The sequence below is a fragment of the Passer domesticus genome, chromosome 7, assembly GCF_036417665.1.
Source record: "Passer domesticus isolate bPasDom1 chromosome 7, bPasDom1.hap1, whole genome shotgun sequence".
NCBI classification, from domain to species: Eukaryota; Metazoa; Chordata; class Aves; order Passeriformes; family Passeridae; genus Passer; species Passer domesticus.
Genome location: NC_087480.1, coordinates 47,400,264 through 47,418,317, shown reverse-complemented (window position 1 = coordinate 47,418,317; position 18,054 = coordinate 47,400,264). Strand labels below are relative to the sequence as shown.

Genomic DNA, 18,054 nt, shown 5'->3' with positions numbered 1-18,054 from the left:
ATGGAAATTAATTTACAAAAATTCTTAACTCACTAAAGTTCACAACAAAGCCTCATTTCCTCATCATAAAATTCTCTCACCCATAAATAATAAATAAATGGCTTCCCTATTCTGGAACATGAGCTCCAGAAAAAGCCGTCTTCTTCTCTTGCTCTAGGCAATATTTGCTTCAGCTGCACTGTTTTTACCACTGTGCTAGCCAATGTATGGTGGGTTTTGGCTAGTAAAGGGTACAGCGATACCTGAAGTACAACTGGATGTCTGAAACACTGACTGTATAAGTCATAAGACACTGGAATAGACATATTACAGTCAGTCTTTTAAATACAGTTCAATATGTGTGTGTAGACATCCATTTGCCTTGAAATACCTCTTCCAAGAAAGAAGGAATAGCCAGTATAAATTACTAATATTATAATATACAGGTTGAGATGAAGAACATTACTGAAGGGAAGAAAAATGCAAAATCCTAAAGCAATTCTTAGTAAACTGCTACAAACTTTGCTTTCCTTTTACTAATTTGGGGGCCAAGTACTTTTCTGGAGATATACCTCTACCTACTCTTTCCTGGATCAGAGCAAATGAAATTTAATTCCTGCAAGAAAATTCAGTCGAGGGAAAAATTGAAGCAAGAACTGAGTTTTCATTAGTTAGGATTTTCTTTTTAATTTGAATTTATTTCATAAATTATTTTAGTAAATTGAATCTCATCCCTAGTCTTCTGTTGGTATGAAAAACTGAGAGGAAATCGGCTTACGTTTCTTTAAAGTTTCTGTATTGAATGAATTTGGCCATATTTACATATTTGCTCATGTTTCACATATACTCCAGGTTACACTGATAATGCCACAGAAGCAACACTGACTTTATTGCTCTCACATTACACTGAAACTGCAGTAGAACTTGTCTGCTACATGTGTACTTTGGATTCCTTAGTTGTTTGATCACATTGATGAAGGGATATGCAATCAATCTCCTACTAAGACAGTGAGTAGTATTGGCCATAACTCATTACTCCATCAAAGGATTTGGCATTTCAATCGATGGGAAATGATGTGTGATCATTCTAATTTATTATACATCATTTCCCATCAATCGGTGTGCTGAAGCTTTGACATAATAAGTAGTTACAGACACTGTCAATCATTCTTGGTCAAATACCTCTGAATGCTGCCATTTGATGCACCTTCAGCCATTCATCCAAACTGCAAATATTCGCCCAAGACATTCGGCAGTCAGTCTGTAACTAAAGGTCCATAAAATGATTCACAGAAGTGCTTAGGAATACCTCAAAAGATTTAAGAAGATGTGAAACTGAAGAAAAAAAGCTTATGAGGAAAGTGCAATTTAAAAAAATGTATAAAAATTGAGGAACCAAATCTGTAGAGGAACAGTGTCCAGCTCGAAAAAGACTGAAAAAGTGCAAGCTTCAGTATTGCTGGATTTTGGCAGGACCCTCTGCTAAGCTGGCCACCTCTTACTGTGAGAAGAAGCTGATTTGTGTCAGCATGATTCCTTTTGTCTTCTGTGGAATTATATGGACATGTAAACCCAGGCCACAATAAATCTTTCCCCTACTGAAACAACTAAAACTCTTTAAATCAGCCCTGAGCCTAAAACATTCCTTCCCTATCCAAAATTCCCTTTTAAGGAGAACTTTTTCCAATCCAGAAGTGTAATTGTAAATGTAAACATGCATTCAGTGATAATTTTTCACCTAGACTTACTTTGGGAATCCACTACACCTAAAGGCCCCAGCACCTGTCTTCTACTAGATCAGAATGACATGTAACAGTTAGAGGTTCTTTCAGAGGAGTACATTAACCCATTTAGTTAAAAACAGTGGTTCTCCTCAAGAAATCACTGTTCCTTTTTAAACCAAGCCTGAACTTCCTCTTTAGAATTTGCCTGTATTTAATTCAGTCTTTGGATATGGCATTCACTGTCAACAAAGACAGATAAAGTATTTGTGATAGCAAAAAACCCAATGAAATGTTATCCTAAAAAACCAGAACTTTCAAAGTCATAGAATTAGGCAAAAGCTGCGTGACTAATTCCTATTGCAAAGCCAGCTAACATCTTTAATATAGCAAGCCCTCCTGGGATGTATTTCAGATGTCAGACTAGAAGATTCAGCAGACCAGCTCTAGCTCCACTGTCCACATTATCCCACTCATTCTCAGAAATTCTCCTATGCTTTCCTGGTTCTCTCCCTACAAGAGAACTCATACTGTTCCTCCAATACTCCTCATCATTTTGCCCATCTCTTTCTTCATATATTGTCTTGTCTTCCTGTGTGACAAACATAAAATATACTGTATTGAATTCCATATAGCAATATCTCATTATTGGTAAACTGGTAAGAGATAGTTTTTATAAAACTGCTACATAAAAGCAATACATTGAATCCTTTCTCTCTGCCCATCTACCCTTCCTATACTTTTTATTATATTTGTCAGTCAAAAATAAAGCAATACTGGACAGCTTAATGTGGCCCCTAAATCGACCAGTTTGTTTATTTATTCTGTTACTATGGAATATTTTGATTTCCCTTTCAAGTTCTATTCACTCAGCTCCTGTACACTTTTCCAATCCTCTTACCAGCCTCCAGCCTGATCTTCCCTGACTATGGCAGCTCCCTGAGAAGGACAACCTATACCAACTATCAGATTTTCAAAACAAAAAACATTAATAAAAAAAGATCAAGGAAACAGGGTTTTTTTTTAATATGCCATTTTTTATAATTTTTTTTGTATATTTGTTGTGGTTTTCCATGAGAACTGTTTCTGAGAGAGGCATCAGACAGACTTTGTCAAGCAAGTTTACACTCAAAAGGAGCAATCAACAGCCCATTCAGTGACTATGTACTCACTAATAATTCTGAACTTGCAAACACCAGTTGGAAATCTCATTTTAAGAGTTCTAGTACCTTCTCTTTCAAAGAGAGATCATAAATGTTAGTATATCTAATCAACATATACAGTGTGATATCTGAAATTAGAAATTCAAATAAATGCAACAATCTGCTTGCCAACATCTCCAGACCAAAAATTATTCAGATAAAGTATTTGGTGAATAATTTTGAATAGTAAATTCATTTGAGAAAATCAAAGCAGCTCATAGACAATTCAAAAATGAAAAAAAGTTATACATGTTAAATCATTTATTATGAAGTATTTTTCATCTCTCTTCTGTTATTTGTTTTTCCATTCAAGGCAAGGACAGCTTCAGAAACGGGCATAAAAAGGCAAAACAAAACCCCAAACCACCTATGCTTTTCTTACTTGGCAACTTCTAGTAATTCTTGACTATTTATCTATTTATTGAGAAGGGAAGAAGTTAAATGTTGGCCCACTCAAGAAGAAAAACATCCACCCCAGTGAAAAGATTATATACAAATTTCCAGCCTGATGAGATTGGAAAGGAAAGGCCTATAGGCCTCCCAAATGCAGGTCTCATAATTAACAGACTTTCAACTATAGCTGCATTGCCAGGTGCAAATTTAATAACAGATTATAAATGATAGATGAAGTGTACTTCCAGCAGCTGTTTATAATCCCAAGCAAAAATCTTCATTAAGATAGTGTTAATGTTGTAAATGGTTATCTATTAATTTAAAATATTGCAAAATATCAAACATTACTCATTTAGAACACTGTGTTGAAAATCAAGCTAGAAACTGTGCTGCTAATGAAGTTTTAAAACATGAAGTTTTAAGTCAGACAATCTGAAGTCAGAATTAATGTCAAGCCTTCTGTAGTTTTCAACAGCCTGTCCTGGGAATCACACAAGCTCCTCAGGAACACTGCTAAGTACTCCCTAAACTCCAGCTGTAAGAGCAGGGAGTGGAGCTGCTGGAATTCAAGACTGCTACATTTTGTAGATCCACTGACATGCAACAAGAATGTCATCTCTGGCACCAGCTTTGCTAGAACTCCTGATCTAAGGAAGATTCCAAACTCAGTAAGGCAGAGCACTAAGTAAAACCAGCTCTGCTGATACACTCAAAAAGGCACAGAAAACCTCGTATTTACTTATATTCATCCCTTTCATACAACTTTAAGATAAACCAGTTTTGCAGGGAATAAAAAGAATACTCTGAATATGGCTGACAATCCCCCATGAATGGTGCAGAAGTGGAGAGAGATGTGAACACTTTCTGGAGGAGGCTCCCTTTTTGACCCACAGTTTGAGACTATGTGACACCACCAGTATATTGTGCTCTCCTTTAGGAAATCCCACAAATGCCTTTCTTACCTAAAGTTTCCATCCTGCTCATAGAGCTCCAGCCTCAAAAATTCCATGAATGGAACGTCCCCATTTGCTCCAAAATTTACCTCACACTGTCAAACAGCCACTACCTGATACGTTTTGAGGGAAGGGTTTTTACAATGCTTCAGCAAGAGAAGCAGCACATGGGAACACCTCCACCACACCCAGACTTGCTCATCCAATAAAAGACCCAAACCTCTATGTGTTGGTTTTATACAGTGTATTCTGTGCAGTCCTTACAAGACAGAACCCAACATCACTGTCCAATAGAAAAATTCATCCAAGAAGTTTTCCTGAAAAGAGTTACAGAGAAAGCCTTAGGATTAATCTCTACAATTCATGTTTTAATTCACATTTTAATACATTTATAAAATAAAATTAAAAAAAAAGAAAAAAAAAAAGAAAAAAGAAAAAAAGAAAAGAGACCACCAAGCTGCAAGATAAGCACTAGATTTGGAAAATTCACTAGGTACTATTAGCTAAATAGCCTTACAGATGCTTAGTAATGATTATTACTTAAATGTGTAGAAATTCCTAGATAAAGCTACTGTAAATACATTTGTTTCCAAAAGGAGCTGGCTCTTCAAAGCCCCTTCCTTTCCTTCCTTACTTTTTTATATTTAACGATGTTCGGAACAGTTTCAAATGACACTCAAGTCATGACCAAAGATGTGAGCTGCTTTCAACAGCTGTACTATCTCAGTTCCCAACTACAGCAGAACTCCCTACTTCTAAAGAAAGTAGCCTCCCTTTCAGTTAACTTTCCCTCCCTTCCTCCAGCTCAGAGGTTTAAACCTTTTTACTTTCCCCCTTGAGCAAGAGGAAGTGAAATTCCATTTGATCATCTGCATGATGAATACATGGGTAAAAGAGATGCAAAAATCAGTGTGTGCTAAGTAAAATGATTAATATACCATTAAAATAATAATTTAAATAAGAAAACTATACTGTATGCTTGGATCTAAGTCTCTCTTTATTTATCTGGTGCACTATATAAGAAATAGTTCATAGTTAACCTAAATGTTTTCTGTCTTCAGATACTCTATGCACACCTTAAAATCACACATTTTCATATGTACAGAGAAAAAAAAATGTACTGTATAGGAAATTATTTTCCTGAGAGTTTTCTGGCCAAAATAAAATTGTCATTTCTTCCTTCCCTGGAAAATAATGCACTGCCATTTTGGAAGAGAATGACAATAGAATTATTGTCAGGTGCAAGTCAATTTTTCCCTAAAATTAAAGCACTGCCATACACAGTATCTCCACGGAAAAAATATTTATGGGAATTTCACCAGTAAAAATCCAGTACAACCCCAATTATTTGATCAGATTTTTTCTCCCTATATTTAATCTGTATAAAGAACACAACAATTTGGTCCAGACCAGAAAAATATATCAGGGAATATAAGAGTAAATCAGTAACAAAATTCAGGGAAGCATTGAGATGCTCAGATGATACCTTATCATGCAGATAAAATAATTTCAGTTCAAGCAGAATGGTATGCTTAGGTGACCTTTTAGTAGGACATACTGTTTATGAGGCATGCACCCAAATCAGCTAAATGAGCAACCAGTAAAATGTTTCTGAAGTTTCTCCCTGTTAAATTCTGGAAAACAAATACTTCTTCCATCAAAAACTGAGTCAAAAAACTGACTCAAATATTAATAATTTCTGACAGGCCTTGCATGGTCTGCACCATTAGACATGAAAAATGTGATTAATGTTAATAACAGGGCTCATATGTAAAAGTAAAGAAAAAGTGTAAATCATGGCTGCACAAATGTAATCTTTTATGTATAAGCAACAATAAATTATATACCAAATTGATGTTTTTAACTTAATAACTGCTTGTATGTTATGCAATTTTCAATTTTAAAATCACAGTACTTTAATTCTTAGTATCAACCCTTGGGTAGTGGTACAATATCCAATAAATGCAAACTGTGTGCTTCTCTTTCAGACATGGCGTCTTTCCTTAAGGATTTTTTAATGTATTAGTTATTCTGCTTTTTCCCCCCAAAAACCCAAAATCTGCAGTCTTTAATTAGTCCACACGTGAACCACATGAAGAAGCTGGCATAAGAAAGTAGCAGTCACTTTAAATGACCGATTACAATGACATAGAAGGAGCAATTTTGGTGTTTCAAGTTAATAATATGAAAGATTTGCCCTCTATGATACATTATGTTAAAATCCCACTATGTAGCCACATTCAAATAAGATTCTTATTTAGATCAGAAAGATTAACAACTCTGAAAAAGTAATTCCAAACTATGAGACACCCATTTACAAAATACAAGTATAAATTTGTAACACATTCATAAGATTGGTTAAGGCAGCAGAGTATATTGCTTTGCCTTCCATATCATTTTTTACTTATAAATAAAATGCATGTATTTTAAGTCTAACAGAATCATTAAGGGGACAACCAAGCTTAGAAACAAAATGACCATATTCAAATATTGAACCCATTCCACTTATAATTCTAGTCTTTCAAAAGGAAGGAAATTGAGTTAAGACATATGCTGCCCTTAGCTGCCTGTGCCTATGCTTTTCCCTTAGTTAAAAGAAAGCATTACTCTCTACAGTGATTTCTGCTTTGCTTTACAATGCCTTTTTCTTCACTTTTATGCAACCTTTATGTTATTTCACCTTAGGAGGAGGGAAACTGCATTTTGTAAATAACTTTGAAAAGTGCTGCCTGTTCTAAAGAAGACACAGAATTTCTTTTATTCTTTTACCTTTAGAAAGATTTATGAAATACAGTTAAAAGACAGATTCAACCACAAGGCAAAACAGCTGGTTTCCAAACCCTAGAAAATTTCTGAGATATTCAAAGCAGAGGTTTTTGTTCAGTCAGTTAAAGAAATAAAGACCAACCATGAAAATTAGATCTCCAGTTAGATTTGGAAACACTCTCTTCCTACTAAAGTTACGGCATTCTGATCTGCATTTAGATCCCTATCTGCTACAAAGACTACATTAATTTAATGTGTTATAACAAGAAAAATTCATTCTTGCCACAGACATTAAAAAATAAAATTCAAAGACAAACTATTCTTCAAAGGAAACAAGGGCCCCATCTGCTGATGTTTAAACGTACTACATTAACCCATGCACAACAGCTCTGCCACAGATAAGGTAATGAAATGAATTGCAAAGACAAATCACCACATTAACTGTACTGCATTCTTCTGGTACCTTTTTATAGGAAAAGAAAGAGGTTTTAGGCCCTTGAGTCAATCAGTTTTCACTGATTATGAGAGCTTTGTCCATGAAATAAAAATGGAAGACTAGGAAGGAAATTCAGGCAGGATCCTGAATTTGCACAGCAAAAAAAAAAAAAAAAAAAAGGGAATATGGCCAGTCCTATATATAGCATAACAAAATTATGTCTACGTGCATGCATTAAAAAGTTACAGAAAATAATAAACTACTACTATCCAAATGTCACCTTCAATGCCAAAAACATGAATTATCAAAATGGCCAAAACCTCAATAGAGATATTAAAGCCAAACTCTAAGAGCAACAATCAATGAAAGCATCTGGGAAATGTAAAAGTCAAACTTTTCTGAAGTTTAAAACATCTTGTTAAAGAGTTTGATAGTTGTTTATTGAGAGTTCTTAAAAGTAAGCACTGTTTTGTTTACAGAAATCCCATACATAGCAGACTTTACATTATGCTGGGATGAAAAATGGCAGTCAGCTTAATGAAGACAAAACAAATGTCCTTATTATGGACAGGACTATTTCAAACATTATATCAACTAAGAGCCAGCGGCTGAATTTATAATCTCATATGACTATTTTCTTCAATACAAAAGTCCATAATTTTGGAAGAACTAAAACATCTTTGTTTACATGGCTACAACATAGAAAAGACCCGTGCTGGTGTAACAGGATGAAGCACGTGCCTGACCTCTCTTCCCAAGCCCAGCAGCACAGTCAATGAACCTCTGATTGAAGCTGGAAAAAGCACTAAAGGAACTTGCTCCTGCTCTTCTCTCCTGGACAAGCCAAAAATGTGGCCACTTCATGTTGGGTGTTTAATTATACAAGCTGTTCTACACCCCAGAACTGCAACTCTACTGGGGAGAATTCTGAAATCTGCTTTATCCCTCCTGAGTTTCTGTGCCATAGACCAATCCTACAAAAGTGGATATGGTTTGCAGCTGGGCAGTGGTCAGAAGGCAATGTATGAAACATCTCATTGCACGGATAAAAAACAATAATTAAACCTCAGTGCTAGTTAATTCTTCAGTAAATATGAACATATGAACATAATCCACACAATAAACAACGCTGTCTTGATTTTTGACTGAAGAAATTAAATTTAAAATACTCTGAATATGATTCCAAGATGTGATAACAAAGTTTAAAGCACAAAACAAAACTATAAAAAAACCTGCTGTTTCAGAGTATAATTAGATCTATTATGGTTTTCTGGTATTTTCTTATAACTGTTCCTTTAGTAGAATTCCTTCCACTGGCTTTTGCATTATAAACCAATTTAGAGGTGCCGACGGTCCAGTCTGAGTACTGAGTACTTCAAGCTGAAATATGTTAAATGAGGAATTTGTCCAGTGAATTATCTAGATAACAGTGCATGAGACTAAGTTCTAGTTGCCCAGATATGGCATTTTCTCAAAATGAAATTTACCATTTACTTTAGGCACTAGCTTTCACGTGTTTTTAATAAAGCATCTCTTTTTGAGCAGGTTGTTATTTGGTTGATAATTATCACTCATGAAAGTGAAAAACAATTAAAAGCTTTCACAAATCAGCTTGCTCAAAAAAATGCCTGTGAAAAAAAAGAGCATTCTCATTCTTGATCACAGATAACACAAAGTTACTTTACTATCCCCCTTCATTAGATCATACATCAATCTCCAATGTGCTAATCTCTGTTGGGAAAAGTAATTATATCTGCATCACTTATGAGCATGTTTAAACAAAGCCACCACAACTGAACATTGTCAAGTGAATCTGCTGCTTTGGGTGAAGCTATGTACAAGACAATGAGCTGATCCCACTGGTTACTGCTGTTGGAAAAGGAAAAGCTCAACTCTGCCATCCGCTCACAACTGTGTGCTCCTCACCACACACTCCCGACTCTGGGTCCTTCTAGACCTGGGCTCTTTCAGCGAGGCAAAACAGGGGAAAACTGACCCAGCAAACAAAGTGGAGAGGAAAGGATCCACCCACAGAATCACACTTAGCAAGGAGTTTTACCTGTGGCAGGAGGGGGCCAGAAATCGTAATTCGGAGGATGTCTGGGAAGGTAAAATCAACTTCCGCTTTTGGGAGTGATAGAACAGCTGAGACCATCATTTGGCCCTGAACTTGTCAGCTGTACTTCTGCATTTGTGCAGCATTCAGAAACCAATGTACTTTGAATAGTCCTGACTGTAACATTCAGCCATCACTCCCTCCCAGGCATGCCAGTGTTTTGGGTTTGGGTTTGTACATCTGCCTGGGAATTTAATCTCATTGCACAGTAGATGAAGAATAAAACTGGCTAGGAATTATAACATTTAGTAAGTACTTACCTCAATTGCAATCTCAAAATCTGAATAACTTTCTAAAAAAAGCAAGAATTTGGGATCTTGCCTTCATAAATGCATCAGTCAAACACTACTAAGTCCAAACCCAGTATACAACTGAGATTAGCTCAGCTGGTTAGAACGTGGTGCTAATAATGCCAAAGTTTGATCTCTGTATGAGTTAGACAGAGTTAGACTTGATGATCCTTCTGGGTCCCTTCAAGCTCAGAAAATTCTGATTTTTGAAATATGATCACGCTAATGTGTTTCAGTCTTATTGGCTTCTATGGTGTGAAACATCTAACAAAACCCCATTTGAAAGGAACAGTGTTGGGACCCACCTACATTACAAGCACCACAGATGAACCAGCACCTCAGGGTCTGGCTATTTCAATGCTTTACCTGAGCAAACAGCAATATCTATTGCACTACACATATACAGATGCCCTGTAAATCTCAGTTTCTTTCACTGTCATCATGCATTTAGAAATGTAAGTAGTTACACTCCTGATAAGCAAACTTGTGCTTTCTATTACTCTGGAAGACACTTTTTTAATTAATACAATTATTTGCTTATAATTCCTTAATGATTTAAACAGACATGTTTTTTCATCACATTTCCCCTTTTACTCACAGGCACACGTGTTGTTTTACATAATATTTCTTACAACTCCTCTCTTTCTATTTTATTTTTCCTTTTGAGAAGCCAGTGAACATTCTGTGTGGAAAATGAAATATTGAATTAAAATATATATATATACTTTGGATAAACAGAAAATGAGAGCTATAGTCCAGCAGAACTTGGAACATATAATTTTGAAAATTTGGTGAAATGCTTCACAAACATTTTTTAACAATTCCTGGCTAATATTTTTATCAGCTCAATAATTTTTTCACCTTCTTTCTGCCTTCCTCAACCCTTCGTAACACATTTTACCTTCATAAGAGAAAGCACAGCACTCCAGAAATCTGATTGGCAGACATAAAGGCTGGCAGGCACAGAGGGTGCCTTTTTGATTTAATAATGATGACTTATATCGTTGTTTTGAAAGACCCATGAAACAGAATGGAGCTCTCCTTTCAAATCTAGTATTTCAATACCATTGCTTGTGCTTGGAAGAAGCAGCTCTATTTTGGCTGCTTTTGGTCTCTTTTGGAGGCATCTATTGATGCTTACTAACATGTTAATGAACAGCATTGCAGCGGTGAAAGTACTGAATATGAGGCTTTTTTGGAGCTTGTTAATACTTCTCTTTTATCAGCCAGAGGAGATGCTGTAATGTGACACCTGAAAGTGTGCTGTCTCTGAAGTGCTCCCAGTCACTGCTGGACTACAGAGCAAAACAAGGGGCTGAAATGAACATCATCACAAGACTTAGACAGACTTTGGGAACACATAAAAAGGAAAAAGCTGAGACTGAAGTTACAGGATAAAAGGAACGTTCCTGTTACTTTTGTCTTTAGTTAGTATCTTACCCAAAGTCTTTATGTTTCAAGCATAGAGCACTATTTGCCATATACCTAGACTTAATTAAAAAGTAAATTTAGCCTTTATATATCAATAATTCTACAACTATATGTCTCAGGACACATGTAGTTTCCTTCCAGACACATGGAGTGGCTAAAAGACTAAACAAAACCCAACAGCAATAACTAACCTTTAAAAAAGAGAAGATTTAGACATCAAACCCACAGATAAGGAAGGGTTAACTTTCTTTTGATAAGGATGTTGAATTTGAGTCCCCAGGTATGTATGGGGATGTGCAAGTTCTTCTGAGAACTTCAGGTACATCAAGGAAACACTTGAAAAGGTATTTTGTCTCTGCATCAGCAATTTGGTCCAAATGTTTCGCCTCCCAGGGAACCGTAACTATTGTTTAGGTGATGGCTGGGTGGGAGCTTTCTACCACTCAAAAGATATCTTATCTCTTGCTATGAAATGACCCTTAAAATTGTTATTGCATTAGATTATAATTGTGGTGTATTTAGCTGTGAAATTGCATGGACATTTTTGTGCCTCTACATTTGAGTACTCTCCCTACTTGTTAAGTCAAACAGCATTTTGTTCTCAGTGCTCAGTGCTGAGTACTCGTGGAGACAGAGGCATGCATGCACATGCACACTGTCTCTCTGCTCTTTCACAGAGAATTTACATCTGCTTCTGCTTGGGCTTTATTCTCTTCCAGATCGTGGCTCTCTGCTCTTTCCAAATAGAGGAAGCCTTGCAATAACAAATAAGTATGTCCAGTGCCCTAACTATAATGGAAGTATGCTTAGAGGAAATTGATAGTGTTGCCAACTCTCATTATTTTCCTATGAATCTTGTGATATTTGCTATTTTTCTTAATGTCCTAGCTGTTGAAATCACAAGGATAAATGTGAATCTGAGCTTCCATGAAAACAAGTGTCTCGATTTCTCAAACATGAAGTAAAACTTGAAAATATTAACTGAATATAGCCAAGACAGATAAAGCAACCAAAGGTAAACCAAAAATAAATGAAAGATAAGTGAGGTGTTTAATATATACAAAATAATTTTAATATAATTTCTTAATTTCAACTCAATATTGAATACTTGTATTGACAAGTGCAGCAAATTGGCTAATTCCTCAGATAAATGCTGTGTGCTACACAGTACAGAACAAGGGCAAGAAGAGGGAGGAATTCTTCCACTTTGGACATGAATCAGATTTCCAGGAAAGTAGTTTTGGCCTGGAGTTGGTGTAGTAGCACTAATCACAGCTTCATTGCCAAATCCACCTTTGCTACCTATGCCTTGCTCTACCACTCCTCCAAGGATTGCTACGGTTCAAGGTCTGGACCTTGAGCTGTTCAAAAAGCATTCACTATTTTATTTTATTTTTAATTTTGTCTATGGATCCTACAAGTACAGGATGTGGTCCTTCAAAAAGACCCAAAATTTTCTCTCTGTGCAAGTAAAAATTAGTTTTTATTTTTAATGGTTATGGCAAAATTGTTCCTGATCTGTGAGCTAGTATGTAATGGAGAATCCCCAGCAATACAGAGATCTGTTCACAAAGTCTGTCATCAACATAGGATCAGGTATTCTGAGAGGATATTGATTTTTCCATATAAAATTATTTTTTTAAACTAATTAACAATATACCTAAAATAAATGAGGTTTGTGTAAACCATCAAGCTTGCAGTTTAATCCTCAAAAGGAGTATAGACGCTAAAGACTGAAATTACTGATATTTAGGAAAACAGAGAAACACTTGCTTAGAAGGAATTTTTAATGGATTTTGTAAACTAAGAAAAATGGAATGATGTGCTTAGAATACAGTGACTCACAGGCCTGCAGTCACAATCCCAGTCCCTCTCCCAGTATGCCAGCATCCCTCCCTTTGCATCAGAGGTGCAGGAAGCCAGTCTGGCCCTCAGCTTCTCAGTAGCATTAACATGACAGAATTTACTCTATCTCACACAACCTCGGATCTAGTGGCAGACGGGTCATGCTTCCTCCACTCTATTTCAGGAAATCTTATTAGTCTACAATACATAGTTCTTCATGCAAATTCAATGAGTACAGAGAAGGAGAAAAACTAACACAAAATATCTTACCAGATGGAGAAAATTGAAACATTACCCTTGTTTCCTTGCCAGCACAGATCCATTCTGACAGGTTGGAAATGATTTATGGTTGGGAGTGGGGGGGGCATGGAGGAAGAGAGGATGGGGAGAAGGAAACATACTTACACTAGCAGAGATATTAATTGCTGTACAATGTTAAAATCTTTGCATTGTTTTGCATGCATGCAATTAGTTCCAAGAATTACATATGCAGCAATGTTTGCACGCTGATCTCCGCATGAGACAAATAAACCTCGAGTATATGATGCTAGAAATTGCTTTCAAACCACTGTAGAAGACATTTTGGTAAAGAAATTATACAATATGGCAACTCAAAAGCTGCAGTCAAGGAAACAAATTACCTTTGAATATATGAATAGGTAAATACTTCAGCATGTCCAAGATTAATACTAATCATTACTATTTTAATATATAAAACGTTATGGATATTGCTACACAGCAGTGATCAGGCAGATATCTAGTCTTTGTAAATTAAACTCAGATATTTTTCTGCATCTAATTGATTTTTACATTACATTAGGCAGCCAAGGCTGCAACCTTCCATGACATAGTATCTAAATAAACATTTATTAAAATATTTTAATTAGAATAAGAGGGAAAATACAGTTTCCAATTATGTTTTCAGAAGGAAAAAAATCAGACCTATTAAGAATTAATGTAAACATAAGTGTAATGTAACATTTAAATGCAATAATTATGCCATATGATTTATACAATGTGAGTTATTTCTAATTCCTAAACTTTTAAAAAAGGACTACTTATACTAATGCATTTATTGCCTCTTGCATCTTATGGCATTGATTCAAAAACTAATAAGGGACACTGGAAAGTGAATAGTGATCTTACAAACTGAGGCATATCTGTGTTGAGCAAAATGTATCTTATAGATGCAGAAGACTTAATGGTCATTAATAACATTGCTCTGCTAGAGCAGGAGCACCTCCTGCTCTAAAATGGGAGGTGTTTTTTCTGGTCTGGCCATAAATGGCACAAGTGACTGGGCTCCTGCCATTTCCCTTGGAACTCTAGGCAGACAAAAAGACTTATTCCCAGGAGATTTGGATGAGATTGTTAACAGTCTCCAAATTACTTATAATTTTTTGCTATATAGATGCACACACATATGTGCCCTTATATTTTGGCTTCCTCTATTCTATTTTATGGAACAGTGATTTTCAGATTCTGACATGATTTAGCACAGGGAGATGGAGTCAGGCACAGTACACCAGTGTAATCTATAGCTTAAAGTACTGATAAATTGTCACACCATATTGGAAACATACATTTCTTGATAGTATAGTTCCACACCACCAGATATATACACATGAAGGGGAATCAGTTTATACCTCACAAACCAGCCAAAATTTGGTGTGGGAGTGAGGGCAGCATCTTCTTTGCTTCAGACAGAAACTGGCAATCACATGACTGTCACTGCAGGGAAGCAACAAGGGAGTCTTCTATGCCTATTAGTTTAAGACATTTTCAATCACCAAGAGTTGCTAGAAGAGTTTCTGTCTGTCATATAAAAATTGGCTCACTGTTCTTGACATTGATATAAACTTATAGGGACACTTAAGATACCACAAAAGTGACTGGTTAGGAAGATGGGGTTCCTGCATTTTTTACAGCAGTAATTAAATCCTGGGCCAAGGAAAGAACCTTTGAAATGGGCATTTCAGTAAAAAAATGTATGCAGGTCTGTGTCATGCAAACAGAAATAGAGGCTCCCAAGGAAAACAGGCTGATGCAGCCATATAACCTGTCTGTGTTTCCCTTGATGATTTTTGACCAGTTTGAAGTGAGTTTCAAAGTACTGGGATTGGTAAAATGAAAGCAGGAGTGTGCCATTTCTGTCAAACAAGCAAATACAGCACCTAAAACAGCAGTTCACTCACTTTGGGTTGTACCCTTTAACAATACATATACTAATTTCTTAATGCAGTAATTGAATATAGACACCTTTATCAGACAAAATTCAGACATTTTACTCAATTGTTTATTATTTAAAAATTGTTCTTGTGAACCTTGCTGCCTTCATTCAATTCAAATTTCTCTTTTAAAGACTAGAGTTGTTGCAAGAGATCTCCAAGAAAGATGTTATTTTTGTGTCCTTCATTGCAAAAGTATTCACAGAGAAGGAAAAAAGCTAGAACCCAGTCTAGACCTTCCAGAACTGGATAAGGAGAGTAGGAAAGAACTCATTGTCAGACAAATAAGGAGATAATATGAACACTTTCCCTTAATAAAAAAGAGTGCCTTCATCTCCTTCTTTAGCTCCAAGAGGCTAGTTGCTATAATTTCTCGTAGCTTCCATTCCCTTCCTTTTCCATCAAGTGTGTAAACTACCAATCATAAAAGTCAAATGTCTAATCTTCCCCATTCATATCCTCTCATAGACTAGAAGACTGCTACCCTGCTGGCACTCTTCCATTCCAGCTGTGGTTTCAAGCACTGCACAGTTATTACATAAAGCAGAAAGCTTGAACACATCACATCCATCCTCTCTGCTACTCATTTCAAGGGTTTACTCAAAAATCTCCATGGAATCTACACTCACTTCTAGTTTACACCTTACTACCATCTTCCAATTACTGTCCTCTTTGTTCTCTCATAAATAATAACAATGGAAATAATAACAACCACCACCACAAATCACTATGCCTTCTTTAAGGCAAATATTTCACAATACAACATGGTTACAGTTAGTAAATTCATACTTAGTTTCCTAAATTAGTAAGCACTTAGATTTTAAATATGAAATGTTCAGCTGTTACAGAGAACATTTAACAGCTTTAGTCACTTGTTTATTAAATCTTAGTTTTGGCTCTCTTTCATGTATTTCACTTACACAAATACCATAACTTACTCAGCACAGAATGCCTCTAATATCTCCATACCACTCAGTAACAGAATTCCTATGTTGCCTATAATCCTACAAATGCATTCACAGGAGGAGAGGGTAGGATTCATGCACTATCATCCAGCATAAAAAGAAAAAAAATTGACAATTCTGAAGTACTTTTTAATCATAATTTATTTTAATTAACATTTGCTATTTCACAAATGTTTTACTGTAAGCACATATTCTCAGTGTTCTATGCTTAATCTATGACTAAACTCTGTTTGACAATTTTTTTAATGCTCTACATCTGAAGCATCAGAGACCTTGCAGATTTTAAAGATTAAAACACTGCTGGGGTTCAGAGATATGAATATCCATTTCCCTGAGTTAGCACTGATGGACTTGAACTTACTTTTTTTGACAGAACTTGCAGAATGTGGCAATTTTTGCATGCTTATTTTTAAGGCAGTTACAGTATAAGAGATTCATTTTGGCAGTCATGTTATCTTTTTTTACCACAGTGGTAACAAATACTGTGAATTTCCAGCAAGAAAATCCCTCAACATTTTCAGGATTGCTATCTTCATACTTACCACAGTACTTGTAAGTATTGCTGCCCTAGATGAAGATTTGTGAGCCATTGTGTTTAGCAGCTCCCTTCCAAGTGAGTTATAGATCTCCTACAAAACAGTCATGGAGAAATAAAAGCTCAGAAATAATACACTGCATAGTGGCATTTTTGGCAGTCATGGAATTCTCAGAACTGTACAATTTACCCAGTGACTGCACTGTCATTATAATAGGTAATCATTAGATTTATCTCTTATATCATTTGTAACATCTTACAGTATTATATGTGCATTTATGTAGCCTCATTACTGCCAGGAGTCCTCTTTAACTGAGATGATAAGTAAATAAAGTAGAAATTACACACCAACAGGAACCTGGAATATGTTGTTTTACTGTATGTCTGAGCTCCCTTTAGCAATGCTAATCTGTGCAGCAGTTACCATTATTTCTACCTCAGTGAGCACTTCCTAATTGCTGTGTTATTGCTTGTGAAGAAAATATATTATTAAAGTCCACAACTTATGACTTGTTGCACATCTATATATGGAAGGAAAAAACCTCCTCATTTCATCAGCCCTTAATAGGTTTTGAACAGGATGATCAGCTGAGGCTGTTTTTCTCTTGCAGATCTGTTCATTACCGTTTCATAATGTCAGTGGCTCCTTCTAACAGTCAAGATGCATCCATAATTTATTCAGAAACCTGAAAACATTACAAAACCAAATCTACTTAATTCTCTATGAATCAGCTCAGGCCTGTTTTGGTAGCAATTTGTAATGAACAACAATTGTAAGCCCAAAGGAATCAGTATTCCTTTTTAGTTGTTAATGTTTTATACCCAATTATTGGTCCACTGCCAGATAATGATCCATAGAGCATTAGAAATGTGTATTAATATTATCTTTACAAGTGCAATAATACTCAGTGGAGGATAAAGTTTTGATGGACTCCTCTTGTGTGCTAGTTAAAGCTCTGCATTGTCTGGGAAAAAAGTCAGCATTAGCACTTTGTTCTGATGGGACTGCTAAGGAGAGGGTGACCTTCAAAATTTGGCAATATAATCAAAATAGCAAACAGCAGCCACTGAAATTAACACAGAAAATAACTTCAGCAATTTTTCCTGTTCAGAACTACTGAGATGTCACAGCTATGCAGAAAGCAGACTTAATTAAAATATTTTAGGAAAAAACAAAATACTCTGCATTCTTCC

The 18,054-nt window shown here is 35.8% G+C and overlaps 1 protein-coding gene across 4 annotated transcripts in view; it reads right to left on the bottom strand.

Annotated features, from left to right (window-relative positions):
* LOC135305114 (uncharacterized) overlaps nt 1-18,054 on the bottom strand; it is a 494,456-nt gene that overhangs the window by 371,912 nt on the left and 104,490 nt on the right. For all 4 annotated transcript variants that reach the window (XR_010366400.1, XR_010366401.1, XR_010366402.1 and 1 more), the window contains exon 5: nt 16,868-16,954. The gene's annotated coding sequence lies outside the window, so the exon portion shown is untranslated. The remainder of the gene's footprint in view (nt 1-16,867; nt 16,955-18,054) is intronic.